This window comes from Hordeum vulgare, chromosome 5H (assembly GCF_904849725.1).
Source record: "Hordeum vulgare subsp. vulgare chromosome 5H, MorexV3_pseudomolecules_assembly, whole genome shotgun sequence".
Lineage (NCBI taxonomy): Eukaryota > Viridiplantae > Streptophyta > Magnoliopsida > Poales > Poaceae > Hordeum > Hordeum vulgare.
Genome location: NC_058522.1, coordinates 488,676,682 through 488,695,973, shown reverse-complemented (window position 1 = coordinate 488,695,973; position 19,292 = coordinate 488,676,682). Strand labels below are relative to the sequence as shown.

Here is a 19,292-nt window from a genome sequence, read left to right as displayed (position 1 = left end):
GGTATGCACAGGGGTGAAAATCTTCAAGACGTGGCAACAAAGTTGGCCGTCCCTATGCCACTTGCAACAATCACAATCGTAGATGGCTGCTTCTGGTCTCACTGTGACTAGATACTTCCTTGCACCATACGTTGTAACGACTTCTGTGTTGGGCACAAGGTCATAGAAATTGACTCCAACGAGACGCATGTTGTATTGACCAATCATCTCAAACTCAATCCTGAATTTAACATAGATGTCCCTAGCATACGTCTTGTAGGCATGACTCTCAACAGGAAAACATGACCACCTTTGTGTTTCCAAATATTTTGTCCCGTAGTCATTCCCGCCCTCCCTCACAAGTATGTGCACCTGAATCTTCTCGTATGGCTTGTCAAAGTTGAGGATCGACTTGTGTGGGTTCACATAGCGCGTCAAGACAGTGTTGAAGCCTTCGCTACGTTGCATCGACTGAAGGAACGGGACGAATCTGTACTTGAAGTAGCAAGGCACCAATGTAGCCTGACATTCATAGAGTTTCTCAAAGTGGCCATGCATAAGCCCTCATACTTCAGTTGTAGTGCACCCACTTTCGTTCAAACTCAGCCGGGGTGAAGCTAAAGTCAATACATTCGTTGAAGTCTTTCACCAAATCTGGGTTCCTAGACAACATAGATCCAAGCTTCTCTTGCGCCTTCTTCATGATATGCCAAGGGCAACAACGGTGAATTATTGTCGGGAACTTCCACTTGATTGCTTGTGCTATCGCAACATCTTTGTGCATGATGATGTTGTCCGGAGTCAACCCATCCATTACCTCCGGAAAAGCGTCAAACAACTAGTCATAGCTAGAGGCAAGCTCTTGTCGTACGAAGCCACATACAAGCATAATCGGTTGCTCATGCCTGTTGATGCCAATAAAGGGTGCAAATGGCATATTGTACATGTTTGTAAGATAAGTGGCATCAAATGAGACACAATCATTATAAGCCTCCGCGTAAGCTTTTCGTGCCGCATCATCCACACAAAACAAGTTCTCTATCTTGCTTTCCGCACCCGTCTTGCATTTGAAGAACCCTGGATCAGTTTCCTTCACCTTGCAGAAGTAGTTGAATGTCTCTTCAATGTCGACGTCTTTAGTTGCGGCATTCAGCTTTAAACAGTGGTTATGGATGGCTTTAGACGTGTAAGGGACAATCATCTCTGAACCTAGTATGACGATAGTATCATCATCATCCTACGTGGCAAAACCAAAGAAACTTTGTTAACCACAATGTAGGAAGCAACTTATTTTCATAGAAACAGAAGCAACTCATATGCATAAATAGAACATGAAACATGGCAACATTGTTTTTCACATAGAGTTTTTGTGTTGGGTACAGGTTTTTGTTTATCAATAGTTGTATAGAAATCAAAACTGAGTTGCTTTAATTTTCTCATTAAGTTGCCAGGTTTTTTGAATTAGGGTTGCCCCATATCCTGACACTTCTTGGCAGGTTTCTTCCCTTTTTATCATCAAAGTTGCATAAAATTCTTGAGAGTTGCCTCATTTTAATGTATATAGTTGCGAGGTTTGTTACTCGGGGTTGATGCATCCTAACAACCTTTTTTATTCAACAACACAGAAAAAAGCAATGACACCAAGGAGGATTAATAAACACTTTTTACAACAAGTTTCTCTCAGTAAGGGGAGGGGGTGGGTTGTTTCGTTGTACCTGTTGTCAAGTTGTAGTCGCTAAGGTGAGTCAGAATTTTTTTTCTCTTCAGGCGGGATTCCTTGGTGAGAACGGAGGTATTTGGAAAGTGATGGCTTGTCAATGAGTGGGTGGGTGTGATCTGCAACAAATTTGATAACCTCCCGTCTATCATCTATAAGCTTCACTGTCATCTTAGCAAGGCATTTTGTTTGCTTTATAGTCTCTCTCTTCTTCTTCTTATAAGTGGGTTCTTCGTCATCATCTTCAGCATCCTATTCAGGTGAGCTCAGGCATGTAGTGTGTTTGCTCGACGAGGCAACATCTAAGACACCAACCCTCTCCACCGGATTATGAAACTTGTTACAACATAATTGTTGTCTCATCACCTGGCCCGTGTGGGCTGACCTGTTGGATGTATCCGACTTCATTGAAAAACACATCCTCAAAGCATAGCGGTTGTAGTGTTCCCTTGCATCAACCAACGTGTCGAATCGCATGACAACATAAGGTTCTTGTGGCTATGACCAAGCTTCCTCGTCTTCCAACTCAGGTGCCTCATCAACTATAGCATTAGCAGGACCAACCAAAGGTGGGGGAGCAGCCACATGATTGTTCGGGACATGAGTACCATTAGAGCCAATGTCGGGGTCAGGAGTCTAGCCAACGCCCTCATCCAAACGGTGATCATCCTGCTTATAACTTGGATGTAAGAAGGGCGCACCCAACTCAACTAAAATGTTGATAGACTCAACATCGAGCGGTGGTTCATTCAGATCAATCATCTTCTTTCCGCTACTACTTGTCCTTTTTTTCACCACATCAAATATGCAACAAAATTTGTGTTAGTGAACATCATAACCATGCATCATTTTTTTGCACAAAAACAAAAACCCCACTGTTTTTGCAATGAGCTGCGGACAGAAAGTTAATTGAGCAAATATATGTAGTTTTCTCGGGAACTACATAGTTAAACAGAGGCAACTCTTTGTATATTTTTCTGATCAGTGTTTATTTTTCCTTTTGTAGCTTTATGTTTCTAGCAGTATCACACCCATATAGGTGACAACTTTTTCTTGTTTTTGTGTTTTTTCAACAGAGAGATGAAAATTTTTGAAGGAAGAAGAAGATCAATACATATGTGACGTAGAGCTTAAGAGAGGGTCAGAAGGCATATCATTTGGTGTAGGTTAGAATTCTGTATTTAGGAGACCATCCGCAGTCGTAGCAAAGTACATGAATGTTATTTTGTGTTTCTGGTTTGTGTTTTAGCGAGAATCATTAAAAGTTGTATTTTCGTGTACCTACATTACTACTACTTGCAATAGTTCTACTACATACTTCATGTCTTGTTTGGCAGATGCAAATCGCACTTTAGATTATGACATGAGTTTGCTTATGATTAGTAGTAGACTTTCCTTTTCTTATACCCATTCTTATACCACATAAAGACAACTCTACACATTGCACAACTACGATGCCACTCCTATGATGCACATTAGGGGGACTGGCTTGATTTGTACCCTTTTTGTCAGCTAAACTGCACAGGAGTTGCCCATTTTGTTGGTAGTGGAATTATTTTTTTCCACAAAAGTACACCGAGTCCACAATGTGTATTATACATAGTTGCCCAATGCATACACTAGGGTTGCCTCAAAAGAGTTGACCGGTTGCTTATTTTTTTACAGAACCACCTTAAACCCTTATATTTTGGAGGAAGGGTTGGATTTTTAGCAAGGATGTGTTTTCACCAATTCAGGAACAAAAAAACAACCCAGCCTCTTGATGTTCTCCAGATCTTTTAGACATGGATGAGGTGTTTGAGTAAGGTTCAGATGCTAGGAAAGATGGATGCAGACTTCTTTAGACACGGATGAGATCAAGCGAGGGAGGGGCGGGGAAGGTGGTGCTTACCTTCTTTCCAGTCCTACCTTTTTTGGTTTCTTCAAGACGCTATTGATGGGGGAGAGGTAAGCATGTTCTCTAGATCCGGTTTGGAGCAACAAAGGAGGAGGAAGAGGAAGAAGGGTCCCCCCTCGCGGGTTTGTTCTTGAAGGAAAATAGAGGAGAGGCTCGCGTGAGAGGATCGCGGGGACAAGGGACCACGTGGGAGCTGGGCTAAAGCGGGGGAGGAACGCGTGAGGGCGCTGGAGAGAGGACCGGGGTGCGCAATCGACGCGGTCGGGTGGAGGGCCCAAGCATGACGATGCGGGTTTCTTTTCTGGCGTGAGTTCGCGAGGTGTCTAGATGCGGTTTCCTTTTCTCGCAGGTGCTCTCGCGACCGCGAACGAGCGCCAGTGCGATCGCTAGCCGCGTCCTAATTTGTACTATGAAAGCTAAGGTCTAAAGTGTTTTGTTTTCATTAGTTCAGTATGTGAACACTAATAATCTAGTTTCAAATTGTAAATTGTGGATATTTTTAAAAAAAATTCAAAACACGAACAATCTTTGAAAAATCGAAGTACATTTTTAAAAATAAAATAATTTGAAATTTTGAACTTTTTCCTTGGAAGTTTGAACAAATTTTTAAACAGAATTTAGTTTGACACTTCATTTTTTTAATACACGACCATAATTTGAAATTTCGAACATTTTTAAAACATAAAAAATATATAAGCACCAAACATCTTCTGAAAATATGAAATGCTGAACATTTTTTGAAAATGTGAACATTTTTTTATGATGTGAACAAATTTTGGAATTTCTGATCTTTTTTGAATATGTTGAACATTTTTATGAATTTGCTATTTCAAAAATAAAATAAAAAAGAAAGAAACATGAAACAGAAAAAGAGGCTCGTCAAATCTTTTTTTGCGGTTCACGAACCTTCTTGAAGGTTCGCAAACCGGTAAAAACCGGAAGCTCCTACCTGCCGTGCGGCAGGGAGCCCCTGCGCCGCACAGGGCGTCCAACTGGGCCGCCCAGTTTTTATTACAGTTACCTTTTTTCTTCTCTATTTCTTTCTTTTTTTGTTCGTTTTTTCTTTCCTTTTTTCATTTTCTTTTTTTATTAGAAGCAAAAACAATTTTCGAATTAGGAAAACAGTTTTTAGAAAACGTGAACAAATTTAGAAACTATGGATAATTTTTTAAAGCACGAACATTTTCTGAATCTTGAGAAAAAAAATTAAATGTACAACAATTTTGGAAAACTCCGAACAAATTTGAAAACGCAAACAAATTGTTAAACCACGAACATTTTTTTAATTTTGAAAGCGCGAACAATTTTAAAAAAACGTGAACTAATTTGGAAGTGCGAACAATTTTTTAAAGCATGAATATTTTCTAAATCTTGAGAACAAAATGTTGAAAAGGAGAACAATTTTGAAAAAACCCGAACTAATTTGAAATCACGAACAAATTTTTAAAGCGTGAACATTTTTTGAATTTTGTGAACAAATTTTGAAACTGAGAACAATTAAAAAAAGTGAACAAACTTGGAAGCACAAACAATTTTTTAAAGCATGACATTTTTTGAATCTTGAGAACAAAATTTTGAAAAGGAGAACAATTTTGAAAATTCCCGAACAAATTTTTAAAGCACGAACAGTTTTTGAATTTTGAGAACAAGTTTTGAAACCGAGAACATTTAAAAAAACGTGAACAAATTTGGAAGTGCGAACAAGTTTTTAATGCACAAATATTTTTTGAATCTTGGGAACAAATTTTTAAAAGGAGAACAACTTTGAAAGAAAACGAAGAAACTTGAAAGCGCGGACAAGTTTTTAAAGCACATACATTTTTTTGAATTTTAAGAACAAATTTTGAAATCTAGAACGATTTTGAAAAATCATGAACAAATTTGGAAGCACGAACAATTTTTGAAAAGCACAAACTTTTTTGAATCTTGAGAACAAATTTGAAAACCCCCAAAGAAATTTGAAAGCAGGAACACGATTTTAAAGCACAAACGTTTTTTGAATTTTGAAAGCAAATTTCAAATCTGAACAAGTTTTGAAAGCGCAAACAGTTCTTAAAGCAAGAACATTTTTTGAATCTTAAGATTTGTTTTTAAAATTAAGAACAAATTTGAATCTTAAAAATATTTTTTGGAAAATACTGAACATTTATCTAAAATCAAAAACATTTTTCGAAAAACCAGACCTATATTTTTAAAATCCTTTGAAACAGAAAAGAATAAAAATACAATTCAGGAAACTTTTTAGAAGTTTTCCGAAACCGAAAAAAATCGGCTGGGAATTTTGAAAACCGGGCGCGGCAGCCCGCTACGTGGGCCAGCCCGATCTGTGCGAAGCCTCAACACCGCTTCGCACAGAGCAACAAATAAGGTTTTCCATAGAAATCAGCATGAAGCCTTTTAGAAGATCTCGATTAAAATGGGCTGGGCCATGTTCACTCGGGTCTGTGCCTACCGCTCGCTGTTTCCATAGAAAAAGAAGTAGATAAAAAGAGGGATCCCTAACCCTGCGGACTGGTTTGCTCCTTGGCCTTAGAGCATCTCCAACAGGCGCGCTTCGCGCCGCGCCAAAAAATGCGTTTGCAGCGCGCGCTTCGGCTGGTTTAGCGCGGGGATATGCGCTCGCTCCAGCAGCCGCGCTATAATGCAGCGCGCGCGCCGCTCCAGCAGTGCCCAAAAATGCAGCGCGCGCAGCACGCAAAAACGACGCTTTTCCTCGGACGTCGGGGGCGCGCGAGGGCCGGCCGGACTGGGAGGGGGTGGGGCGGAAGCGCGGCGGCGCGGGGAGGCCGGGGAAGCGCCTGAGCGGTCGCCGGGGGGCGCGGACGGCGCCCGCAGCGGAGACAGGCCGGGGAAGCGCCTGAGTGGTCGCCGGCGGGCGCGGACGGCGACGGTGGCCCGGGGATAGGTCGGGGAAGCGCTAAACGGTCGCGGGGGCGCGAGCGGCGGCGGCGCGGCCGGATGAGGGAGGAGCGAGCGCGGGAGAGAGCAGGAGCGCGGGAGAGAGGAGAAGCGACCGCGGGAGAGAGCAGGAGCGAGCGCGGGAGAGTCGCGCGCGCGGGAGCCGGCGCAGCAAATAAGGGGCGCGGGATTGCGTTTCGGCCAGCGCGCTGAAATGGAAATGGCGCGTTTTTGCGCGCCCGCTGGAGCTGCCCGTCGCGTTGCGCGCGCGTTAAAACTGTCTTTTTTGCGGCGCGGCGCTTGTATAGCGCGCTTGTTGGAATGTGGTTGTTCCTACTGCGATTCCGTCTCTCCGAGTAGAAGGTGGCCCTGGCCGACTTTGGTTTCCGACTTTGGTTCGCCTTAGGGTTTGGCGGGCTGATTCAAACACGGATTGGTATTTTTGAGAGAGAGCGGGGTCTCCTACCCGACCACCACCACCCCCCCTCCTTAAATTGAAGTAGCGCAGAGAGAGAGAGAGACCCGTCAACAAAAAAAGTAACGCAGACAGAGAGAGAGAGAGAGTTGGAACATCGTCGAATCATGGGGCTAATGGCGCTGAATCGGCTCATGTCCAGGCAGCGGGAGCAGAAGCAGAAGCGAAATCGTGGCCGTATGGAAGCCAATAGTAAGTCCCGCGCGACTTTGCTTATTTAGCTTTTGCGGCTCCTCTGCTATTGATTCTCCCGTGTGCGCCTTGCTTGCTGCTATGTGTGAGTTTTTCCGTAATGTCCGCATTGGGGATCTCAGTGCGTGCTGTTATCTGGCTTTATTAGGCCAAAGCAATTCCACGAGCTTTATTTTGCTCCATCCCAACTTAAAACTTATAAGTCACCCACTTTTGCATGGAAAGGTGACTTATAAGTCAAATGACAACCAAACAGGCGTGACTTATAAGTCACTGATTTTAAGTCACCTGACTTATTGAAACCAAACAGGGCCTAATACCCTGACATTCACCTTTCGCGAGATCCTTGTTCAACAAGGCAAATCAGCAATTCTCCAGAATTCTTCAGCCATGTTAGGGAGGCTGAAAATTGATCAGCCAAAGAGTGATTCCACCCAAGTTTATGTGTTGTGAATAATTCTGAGTGCATTGCATTTCTGAATAATCTGGCAAGAGTGCATGGCATTGAACCGTGAGCTGCATAGTGAATTCCAATCCTTTTTCCTGTCTCAAGTAACAGCAGTTGCCACTTTGGATGTGCACTTTCTGTACTTTTCCTTGCTCAGACAGTATAGATGCAGGTTGGATGGGCTTCCCATTTGTGAGCTTGAGTACTGTATTTGTTGACACTGTTTGCCAACATGCAGGAATCAGATCATTAAACTTCCTGTTGTCCTTGCCAGGGTCCCACTGCATTGTGCATCCTTTTCAAATGAGTATTCCCACTCTTGCTTTGTACAGTATCTGCTGTTGTGCATGGATTATAGCATCATGTCCAGTTACAGGAAATATATGCAGAATCCTATGTATTTAGGGAGTGCTATCTAACACATCAATGAATGAGTTGCCACTCATTTCATCATCCTGTACATCATATTCTGGGATATCCTCGAACACGTTGGGCGCAGCGTGAACTGTTGCTGTCGGTCCCACACTGAGAAGTCAGACGTCGGGCTCAGGAATTTGTTGTGCTGTTGACGTTGGTGTTTCAGTAACAATGGAAGGATAAGGGCGTGTTCTGAACCCCTCCCAGCTCCACCAAATCCATGATTCCAGCTTCTGGAGCGAGCTTCTCACTTCATCCAGCGATGCAAATTCGTTCGGGAGCGACGCTGGCCTCTCCTAGCGCTGCAGCCCACGTGGAAGGAAAGAAGCCTGTTGGGGCGTCCCTATGGGCTGGCTGGCTGGAGGCAACCCAGTTTGGCAGCAGAGCTTATTTTTTGTACACAGTTCTCGGCCTTCGGGCAGTTGCTCCTGGCTCCGGCAGTTCTCTCAGGTGTCAATGGCGTCCGGGCAAGGTCCTCATTACCATGGGGGGTCGCAGCTCCAAGCTGGTGGCGGGAGGAGTGCCGCTAAGCACGGGAACGAGGCCGGGATCGCCGGATCTGTAGTTGGAGGAGGGGATCCGGCCGGCGACGGTGGGTATCGGCCGTGGCGGCATGACTGGCAGCGGCGGTGAGGGTTCGAGGGGGAGAGTGCCGGCGTGAACGAGGGAGGAGCATAGGCTAAACGGTTGGAGAAAGAGTCCTGGCTTGGTTCTGTTCGCGAGCAGTGGGAGGGTCAGTGCGAACCGTTTTCCTGGGCGGTGGCAAGTGTTGTAAATATGTGGAACTCTAGATTCCTTGAATTTGCGAAGCTTGGTTTTTGTCGCTCCACAAATATGAACTACGGCCCAGTACAGCTTCGCGATTTCAGCTTCCTGAAGCTAATCTGTTCGGCGGCATTTTTTTTTCTCTCGAGAAAACGCAAAAGCCTTTGCGTTTCATTGTATTGAAAAGAGGGGGAGAACATCCTCCGAAGAGGCTAGTACAACGGTGTTACAGAGGATCAGTTAACGTCCCAGGAGGATGGCAGGGTGACCCTAAGCCCTTTGGCCCCTGCCTTAGCCCAACTCCTGGACTCATTCTTGATCGCATCAGTGAGCTCAACTAGCGATGGGGCTACATGATCAAAAACACACGCATTCCTATGCTTCGAGATCATCCAAGGCACAAGGAGCGCAACCGAGGCCAGTGCTTTGCGGAGCGGGGGTGGCGTGGCATCGCGAGCCCTGAGCCACCAGTCCTGTAGCGTGGCGTCCTGGTCAGGCACCGGAGTCGGGAGGCGCAGCCAGGACATGATCCCGTGCCAGAGGTTTGAGATTGTTCCAGTGAGCCGTTGTCAGGCGCACATGGCTGCTTGCTAAGGGAGACTGCAAGTTGTGAAACCATCGATGTGAGCTTCACAAGCTCACCTTTGATACTGTCAAAGGAGGCTTGAGTCTGCACTTGTTGGTGTTCCAAATGGGCAGTGATGTCTAGAACCTTGTGTGGAAGCCTCTTTGGCTTGAGCTTGCTGGTGTGCCGCCCTCATTAGAGTAGTCTTCTTGGCTTGAGCTTGGGGGTGGAGTTCCTGCTCCTCTGTGGCTTCTTGACGTCACACCGGTGGTCATGGTGTCCGTCCGGAAGCACGGGTAGTCGCATTTGGTGCCGGATGCGCATGTGTGGTCCAAGGCCTGCTTGGTCCGCTAATGAACACAGAGCTGGGGAGGACGGCCGGCGTCCTCAGGCCGAGGAGGAGGCGCCCAGTGTGTGGAGTCTTGCTAAAATATTTGTGCCGAGCTTCGACTCTTGTAGTCATTGATGTCCCTGCAAAAAATTGGACAATGATTCTAACATTGTGTGTGCTTGAACTTGTTATATCCTTCTGTTGGTGTCTGTACTAAAAGTTACACTTATGTTTCAGATGGGTGGATCACTTCATTTTCTAAAAGAAACAGATCACCCTGCCGAGAGGATGTTAATTCTCATGGTGGCAAGAAAGTAAGATATCCAATGCCAGATCTTCCAGAGGTATGTTCTGGTAATGCCAGACTTCTATCAGCAGCATAGCTAAGTAAAAATTATGAACATATCTTTCACCTCAGTAAGCTTTGCTTTGTTCTGTTGCAGCTAACTTTCCAGCAGAAAACTGTTCCATGAGTTTTAAGACCCATTTGATAGTTATGAACTACTACCTCTGTACATAAATATAAGACGTTTTTGCAGTTCAAAAACATCTTATATTTTGGAGGGAGTAGATCCTAGAACCTTTTCCGTGTGAGCTGGGTCATTGTTTTTATTTGCCACGATTGATGTACTTTACATTTAGATTGCCATCCTTTCCCAATTTAAGCCAACATTTACAAAGCAAGTCTCGTACAGTATTATTCCTTGTGAGATTTCTTAGTACTTTACCTCAAATTCTAATGATGATCTTCTGTACTTCTGTATGCAGGACATCTGGTGCCATATACATTTCCTACTGCCAATGCAAGATGCTGCCCGTGCTGCCTGTTTGTCTCGGTCCTTTCAAAGCTCCTGGAAATGCTATCCCAATCTTACCTTCACTAATGAAACAATGTGCCCCAAGGAAAATTTGTGGAAGAGAACAACGGGCTCAAATGTTATAAGAAACTACAACAACAAGATTGACCGTGTTTTAAGAAACCACTCTGGAGCTGGTGTGAAGAAATTGAGTCTTGAATACTACTTTATTCCTTGTGATGCAGAACCGTATCATCATCTCACCAGTTGGCTCCAGATTGCGGTTACACCAGGGATTGAACAACTCGACCTTACATTATTCCCGCAGGATGCAACGTTTAACTTTCCATGCATGCTTCTATCTGACAGATGTCAAGGCTCGATGCAGTATCTTCACCTTGCCAATTTGAACTTTCATCCCACATTCCAACTTGGTTTGAGAACCCTGAAAACGCTGCACCTGTGTAATGTGCATATTACGGAGGATGAATTAGGGTGCCTTCTGACCCATTCCTTTGCTTTGGCACATTTGAGACTTCAATATTGTCATGACATCTTTCGCCTGAAGATACCTTATCTGCTGCAGCGGCTCAGGTTCCTGGAGGTGCTTGAATGTAGCCTTCAGGTGTTAGAGATCAATGCCCCAAATATCTCCAGAATCCGCTTATCGGATTTTAATGTGCAACTCTCGCTTGAGAAGTCGTGGAAGATGAAGAACCTGATGCTGAACAATAGCTGTGTCATCAGTTATGCTATTGACAACCTTCCTTCCTGTGCACCAAAAGTTGAGACTCTTACTATACATTCTAGTTATGAGGTATTCTCTTACTATTAATTTATTAAGTTATATAACAGTAGCCATATCTCAGAAATAATTAACCTGAGTCATCTTTATGCAGATAACTAATGCACCAGTGGCATCTAGCAAATTTCGCCACCTCAAGATCTTGAATATTTATCTTGCGGGAGTACATTCTCATCGGGACTATGATTATTTATCCTTAGTTTCTTTTTTTGATGCCTCTCCTTTGTTGGAGAAGTTTTTCTTGCTTGTAAGTCACTGTTCACCCTGCAAAGAATATCTAATTGCCATGTTTGAATCATGAATTTAAATGTCTTGGCCTTTGATCTTCAGGTATCACAAGTGCAGTCCAAGTATGACTGGTTTGAGGGAGATCCCTCATCTCTGAGACAAATGTCAGCACACCGCCATCGCAACCTCAAGAGAGTGAAGATCAGTAGTTTCTGCCCCCAAAAAAGCATGGTTGAGCTAGCACGTCATGTTCTTGAGAATGCAACATCACTTGAGTGCCTTACATTGGATACTACTCCTATTAGTTACCGATGTTCTGGTGATATATTGGACAGGAAATGCCCTCCACTGGACACTGCATGTATAAGGGATGCACATAAATCATACTTGGCTGTGAGAACATACATTGAGGGGAAAGTTAACTCAACAGTCAAGTTAAACTTACTAGGGCCTTGCAGTCGGTGTTATGCTTTGTGAAATTCAGATCTCAAATCACCATGTGAAGTTTAGTTACTAAATGTTTGCCTTCGAGTTCTTTGTTTTGGCTCTGTTATAGAACTCCCATAAGAACTTATTAGCAGACTGTCAAAATTTATGTAATATTTACTTGATTTACCAGTTATTGTTGTGGAGTTCATTTATTTTTTATTTGCACCTGGTGAACAGTTGTACTCCCTCTGTAAAGAAATGTATTAGATCACTAGATTAGTATCTAAACGATCTTACAGACATGTATTAGATCACTAGATTAGTATCTAAATGATCTTACATTTCTTTACAGAGGGAGTATAAGATAATGATCTTACATTTCTTTACAGAGGGAGTATAAGATAATGATCTAAATGATCTTATATTTAGTACAAGATAATTGATACAGTACTAAATAGCGATGAAGGAATTCTGGCAAATTTATCTGTTTCAATGTTCTAGCAATACTTGTGAAAATCACAAGTTGCTGAGATAAGATCCATGAAAAGCAAGGTCCCAAATAGGCAAAGATATTTTCATTCTTGTGGTGCAATTTCATCCAAGCTGAAAGTAGCCTTTGAGTAAAAACATTTTTCAAAGTTCGCAAGTGGAGTTTCTCTTGAGCACAGCTGGAACCTTTAGGCCCTGACTGGAACGTCGTTTTGAAGCTTACACCTGTCAAATACGCCCTCGTAAAGATAATCCCTGGGATGATTGGTTGTGAGATTACACCCGGTTATGGCTGGTATGGAAAACTTTGACATCGGCTATGACCCTTGGTCGTCCGCTTCTTCTGTCATAGAGAACCCGTCCTGCGTTTTGTTTGAATTTCGTCCATTTGGGTAGGGTAATGTGGCGGTGTCCGGCCTGTTTTGTGGATGCACTCATCATGTGTCCAACGCGCGGACGCATCTCGTCCATTACGGTTGGGCGTTTATTTTTTCGAATGTGTTTTGTTGGGTATTGAGACATTTTTATTTCATCAAAGACATTTTCATACACACATTCACCAATTCTTTGCTACAAGAGCAAGACCAGAGAAGACAAGAACCACAATTAGATATTTTAGAAGATGTTTAACTTCCATAAATGCTTTTAGTTGGATTAATATCTTCTCTGTGTCTTGATCTGCGGATTCTTGAGCTTGACAACTTTCTTCTTTGGTTCTAAAGAAGTAGACATTGTTTCTTCTTTGGTCTTTTCTTTAGTCTCATCTCTAACTTCAATTCTAGCTAGAAGTGCATGTACATCTAGCAAATTTCGTTCGATCAAAAGATCGATGTAGATTTCTTCCCAATACCAAAAACTGCATCCCACCTACACATTGGCGGTGCCAGGATCAAAACCTTGTGATGTCAAGCTTTACTAATGAACTTTGTTTAGATCATAAACAGAAGCAAAAAATAACATACTTTACTACAAACAAACATATCTATGATAGTAGTGCTTTGGGATCATGCATACTTTGATATGTTGTGAGCATCAATAGGAGTTTGTTCTTCCCCCATTTTTAGGCGATTGTTGTGAGGAATTTGCAACATTTGGCTTGGACTGCCACTTCTTTACGAATTTATCCATTTATCAAACCAAAGACCTGACAAGATAAGAAAAACAAAATATGCAATTCTTATTCTTAATAAAAAAAAAATCTCTTGCTTCCTGAATCCTAATATTGCTAGTGAGAGAAAAAAATGGAAGATAAAGGGAAGCAGATAAATAAATAATAAAACTTATAAATAGAAGTGGAGGGTCTCGTCCTGAAGTTGGATCGGATAGAGTAGTGACTAGTACAACCGTATTGATCAATTGATTCTCGCGCTGTCGCACACTATGCGTGTGCAGCCGCGGGTGCGTCGTCGCTCGCGGCTCGCCAGACTGCTGGGACGGTCATGAGTTAGTACCGGATGTTGAAGGAGATCACGTAATTTGGGAATCAACGCAGTTAAGGGATTTCGGACTTCTTGCTAGCGGCCCAACCAATTGTTACCTAAGCAGAGAATAACACGATAGATGAGCCTGTGTACTTGAAATTCCAAATTCAGCTTGTCATATGCAGACCTGGATCAACTACGTACGAAAATCCTGTCTAGTCAAGCCACTACACACGTATAACGTGGCTTCGCCACTGCACCTACACACAAATTTGAGCTAATAAGCTAACAAAATTTCGGGAGTCCGAATGCAAAACCAAGCCAAAAAACGGATATACCTCATCGTTTTTGCACTTGATGAACACCCATTGGGGATGTTCGGCGTCGTAGAGACGCCCTGTCATATCAGGGGCCCTGTGCAAAACCAAAGAGAGGGGCCCCATGCACATAAAATATGTACTGAAATAGTTAATCCTGCATTTTTTTATTACAAAGTCGATATAGATAATACTTTGTTGATTACAGATTATGACACACACTCTCACTATATGATCCCAACACTGCAAAAGATGAAATGCAAATTACATAAGGAAATTACATGATTTCTAGATGACATCTTAGCAAAAAAATAGTATACTCGTCAAAAGCCAAGGCAAAAAATTGGATTAAAAGTACCTACAAACTGCAGTCTGAAGAGTGAACACCCAAAGAATGGTGGCAGAAGAACCTGATTGCTGTCGAATGGACTGCTCGTCTACTCCGATCCAGGTCTGCTACGATCTCCCCGCGAACGAAATCCCCTTCACAGCTACATGAACAGCTTGGGCGTGATATCAGGGGATCAAGCCCATGAGCAGCTTGGGCGTGATATCAGGGGATCAAGCCCATGAGCAGCTTGGGCGTGATATCAGGGGATCAAGCCCATGAGCAGCTTGGGCGTGATATCAGGGAATCAAGCCTGCAGGAGGGGGAAAACAAAACGGGAGTCAATCAAAGGAAATTGTATGGCTATATTAAAGGGGATTTCTACTAACCGTTGAAAACAAAGCAGGAATTCGCTGGATTCAATCCACCTAATAAGGCACGGTCGTCCTTTAATTGATCTAAATGGCTGGAAAGGAGATTGTCAGATTGGATCCGGTCGCCATTAACGGAAGCTTCAGATTGGGGAAACGAAAGAGGCGGAGAGAATAATGAAGCATCCGCTGTTCGCCGTGGGTGTCGGTCGAGGCGACGAGGCGTTGCGTTGGTCGCTGCTGTCGGCTGCCCTCGATTGCCGATTGGGCCTGTACTAATGGGCTAATTACTAGAGAATAAAGAATAGACAATTAGCAGCCACTAATACACATACCTACCGGCTGAGGGCCCCTGATCCTTGGGGGGCCAGTGCGGCCGCACCTGTGGCACATGCACAAGGCCGGCCGTGGACGCGGTGCACGCGAGCATCGAGCCAGGGCGACGGACGGCCGTGGCTTTGGAGGCGACCCGACGATGGGATAGATCCGAACAGCTAGAGGAGGACCCGACACCTGCATGCGGAGCCAAGACGTTGTCGGGGAAGTGCAGTATGGTACCCTACCAATCCATGGCAAGGCGCAGCTGCCGGTAGCCGGATGCGGCAAATCCGACCGACAGGATGCGCCAAATCCCACCGTCGTATATCTACCGGCTGGCCATACGCGCCAGGCCGAGGGGAGCACCAAGCTGGCGGCTAGTGCTACGGGGAGGAGGGGAGGGGCCAGAGAGAGAGGCAGAGCAAAATGGATGGCGACGTTATGAGAGGTAGGGTTTGCTCGGGGTGGCGCGCGGAAGGAGGGGGAGAAAAAGTGAGGGCATGTGTCCCCGACGGGTGATGACCCACAAGTATAGGGGGTCAATCGTAGTCCTTTCGATAAGTAAGAGTGTCGAACCCAACGAGGAGCAGAAGGCTCTGATAAGCGGATTTCAGCAAGGTAATAACTGCAAGCACTAAAAGTAGCGGTAACAAGTGGTTGTGTAGCGAGGTGAAACGTAGCAAGCAAAGAGTAACAAGTAACAAGTAGTAGCAACGGTGCAGCAAGTGGCCCAATCCCTTTTGTAGCAAGGGACAAGCCTGAACAAAGTCTTATAGGAGGAAAAACGCTCCCGAGGACACACGGGAATTTCTGTCATGCTAGTTTCATCAGGTTCATATGATTCGCGTTCGTTACTTTGATAGTTTGATATGTGGGTGGACCGGCGCTTGGGTACTGCCCTTACTTGGACAATCGTCCCACTTATGATTAACCTCTCTCGCAAGCATCCGCAACTACAAAAGAAGAATTAAGACAAAGGCTAACCATAGCATTAAACTAGTGGATCCAAATCAGCCCCTCACGAAGCAATGCATAGACTGGGGTTTAAGCTTCTGTCACTCCAGCAACCCATCATCTACTTACTACTTCCCAATGCCTTCCTCTAGGCCCAAATATGGTGAAGTGTTATGTAGTCGACGTTCACATAACACCACTATAGGAAAACAACATACAACATATCAAAATACCGAACGAATATCAAATTCACATGACTATTATCAGCATGACTTATCCCATGTCCTCAGGAACAAAAGTAACTACTCACAAGACATAATCATAATCATGACCAGAGGTGTAATGAATAGCATAAAGGATCTGAACATAAACTCTTCCACCAAGTAATCCAACTAGCATCAACTACAAAGAGTAATCAACACTACTAGCAACCTTACAAGTACCAATCGAAGTTGCGAGACGAAGATTGGTTACAAGAGATGAACCAGGGATTTGAGAGGAGATGGTGCTGATGAAGATGCCTCCCCCCCGACGAGAGGAGTGTTGGTGATGACGATGGCGATGATTTCCCCCTCCGGGAGGGAAGTTTCCCCGGCAGGATCGTCCTGCCGAAGCTCTAGATTGGATCTGCTCAAGTTCCGCCTCGTGGCGGCGGCGAAACCACGAAAAAGCCCCCGATTGATTTTTTTTTCCAGACCAGGATGCTTCATATAGCAAAAGAGGGGGGCTAGTGGGCCTTCAGGCAGCCCACAAGCCTGCCCTGCGCCACCAGGGGGTGGTGGCGGTGGTCAAGCTTGTGGGGCCCTGGTGGCCCCCCTCCGGTAGTTCTTTCGCCCAGTATTTTTAATATAATCCAGAAAAAAACCACGTAAATTTTCAAGGCATTTGGAGATGTGCAGAATAGTGGACTAGGATTTGCTCCTTTTCCAGTCCAGAATTCCAGCTGCCTGAATTCTCCCTCTTCAAATAAACCTTGCAAAATAAGAGAGAAAAGGCATAAATATGGTACCACAAGTAATATAACAGTCCAAAAAGCAATAAATATCAACATGAAAGCATGATGCAAAATGGACGTATCAACTCCCCCAAGCTTAGACCTCGCTTGTCCTCAAGCGAAAACCAAGTTCCATAAACATGTCCACATGTTGAGGGACGAATGTGTCGATAAAACATAATACGGACATGAGGGCATCATGATCACACATTGGACATCAATATATCATAAAGATTCTTATGGGAAAGTGACAATTCCTTCACAAAGCAAAGCATGAAGCAAAAACCTTACCGAGAAGTAACCAACAATAGTCCATAGTCATTGAAGCAATTGTAATTTATCACAACATCAGAAAGAGTCAAATAAGAGCTTGTAAGGCAAACCCACATACTCAATCATCTCTTTTGTTTTCCACAATTGTTACAACTCACGTGGTACTCATGGTGTCAAAGTTTCAGTTGGACAAAGAGGAAGATAGGGGCTTATAGTTTTGCCTCCCAACAATTTACCTCAAGGGTAAAGTCAACAACAATAAAGCATGAATACTCAACTCCAAGTTGATATATGAATATAGATCTTTCCCAAGCATGTGACGGTAGCCAAGACAAAGGCAAAAAGGGAATTGGTGAAGATCACCATGACTCTTACAAGGGTAAAAAGTAAAGGTACAAGATAGGCCCTTCGCAGAGGGAAGCAGAGGTTGTCATGCGCTTTTGAGGTTTGAATGCTTGTCCTCTTAGTGCGGAGGAACGTCACTCTATATTGCCTCCTGTGATAAAGAACTTTATTATGCAGTCTGTCGCTTTTATGTCTTCCTCATCATAGGTTCGTACAAAGCTTATTTTCCACACACTAATAGATCATACATATTAGAGAGCAATTTTTACTGCTTGCACCGATGACAACTTACTTGAAGGATCTTATTCAATCCATAGGTAGGTATGGTGGACTCTCATGGCAAAATTGGTTGGAGGTTTATGGATGCACAAGTAGTGTCTCTACTTGGTGCGGGAGTTTTGGCTAATATGAGGTGGAAGCAATCGCCACATGCTAAGGGATCTCTAATCATATAACATTGTTTGGAACCAAGCAAACACAATTCATTATGTTGTCTTCCTTGTCCAACATCTACTCCTAGGCATGTAATAGTTTGGTGAGTGCTCACAATTGCAAAAAGTGTCTAAGATGATATATTTATATGTGAACCTCTCTTTCCTTATTACTTCTTATTAATTGCAACAATGACTGAGGTCTATGTTGATTTATTCTCAACAAGTTTCAATCATCATACGTGTCATAAGTGAAGTTATCACTTTCCATAAGATCGTCTCATGATCTTTCATGCTATTGTTCTTTTCATACTTTTTGAGCATGGCACAAAGCAAAGCCCTTTGTCTAAGACACTCTTTATTATATAGCTCTAAGCTCGAATACATAGGGGGGGAGACAAAAGCAAAAGACTCAAACTAAAAACTAAAGACTTATTCCTCTAAAAGAAGAAATAAAAACTGGAAAAGAAAAAACTAAAACAAAGGTAAAAGCAAAAGGTATAAAGGTGATACGATACCAGGACAACTCCCCCAAGCTTGGCAGAAGCCAAGGGGATTACCCATACCAATGCTTAGTTGTCTTCCTTTGGTGGTGATGGTGGTGTTGTTGTCGCATTTGATTCCAAGAGAGCTATCAATCTTTGATTTATACCTTTGAGATCTGTGACATGGTTTTCCAGCAAAACAACTTCACGAGAAAGAGAAATATTGCGAGCACGAGTTGTGTCGCAAAACCTCAAGAGTTCAATCAAGGATGGAGACAGCACGTGGAGGAAGGGTTGGAGAAAATCTACTCCTTCAACGTCTTCAATGTTGAACATAGGTTGAACTTCCTCCCTAGCTTAGGTTTTCTCCTTAGCTTAGTCCCTGGCTTCCGTGACTTCTACTCTTTTCAGATCAGCATCTACTTCCTCATGAACTTGGTGAAGATCATTCTCCCCAACAGATTCCTGAGACATCTTTGCTCTAAATCTGCGGCAGACAACAAGCTCGAAATGAAAACAGAGGAAAACTACGCAATACGGAGATCAAAACCTTCGGGCAACTATATATTGATTTTTTTCTGGGCCAGAAGGAGTCCTCCGTAAGAAAACGGAGTCCGGGAGGC

At 43.8% G+C, this 19,292-nt stretch overlaps 1 long non-coding RNA gene across 1 annotated transcript; it reads right to left on the bottom strand.

Moving 5' to 3' along the window:
- Positions 1–11,776: 11,776 nt before the first annotated feature.
- LOC123399785 lies at positions 11,777–15,145 on the bottom strand. The gene is made up of 6 exons (XR_006610426.1): positions 14,888–15,145; positions 14,192–14,811; positions 14,041–14,113; positions 13,447–13,969; positions 11,960–12,061; positions 11,777–11,869 (listed from the first exon to the last, which is right to left on the bottom strand). It is a non-coding gene; the product is annotated as an uncharacterized LOC123399785 (long non-coding RNA).
- Positions 15,146–19,292: the final 4,147 nt, after the last annotated feature.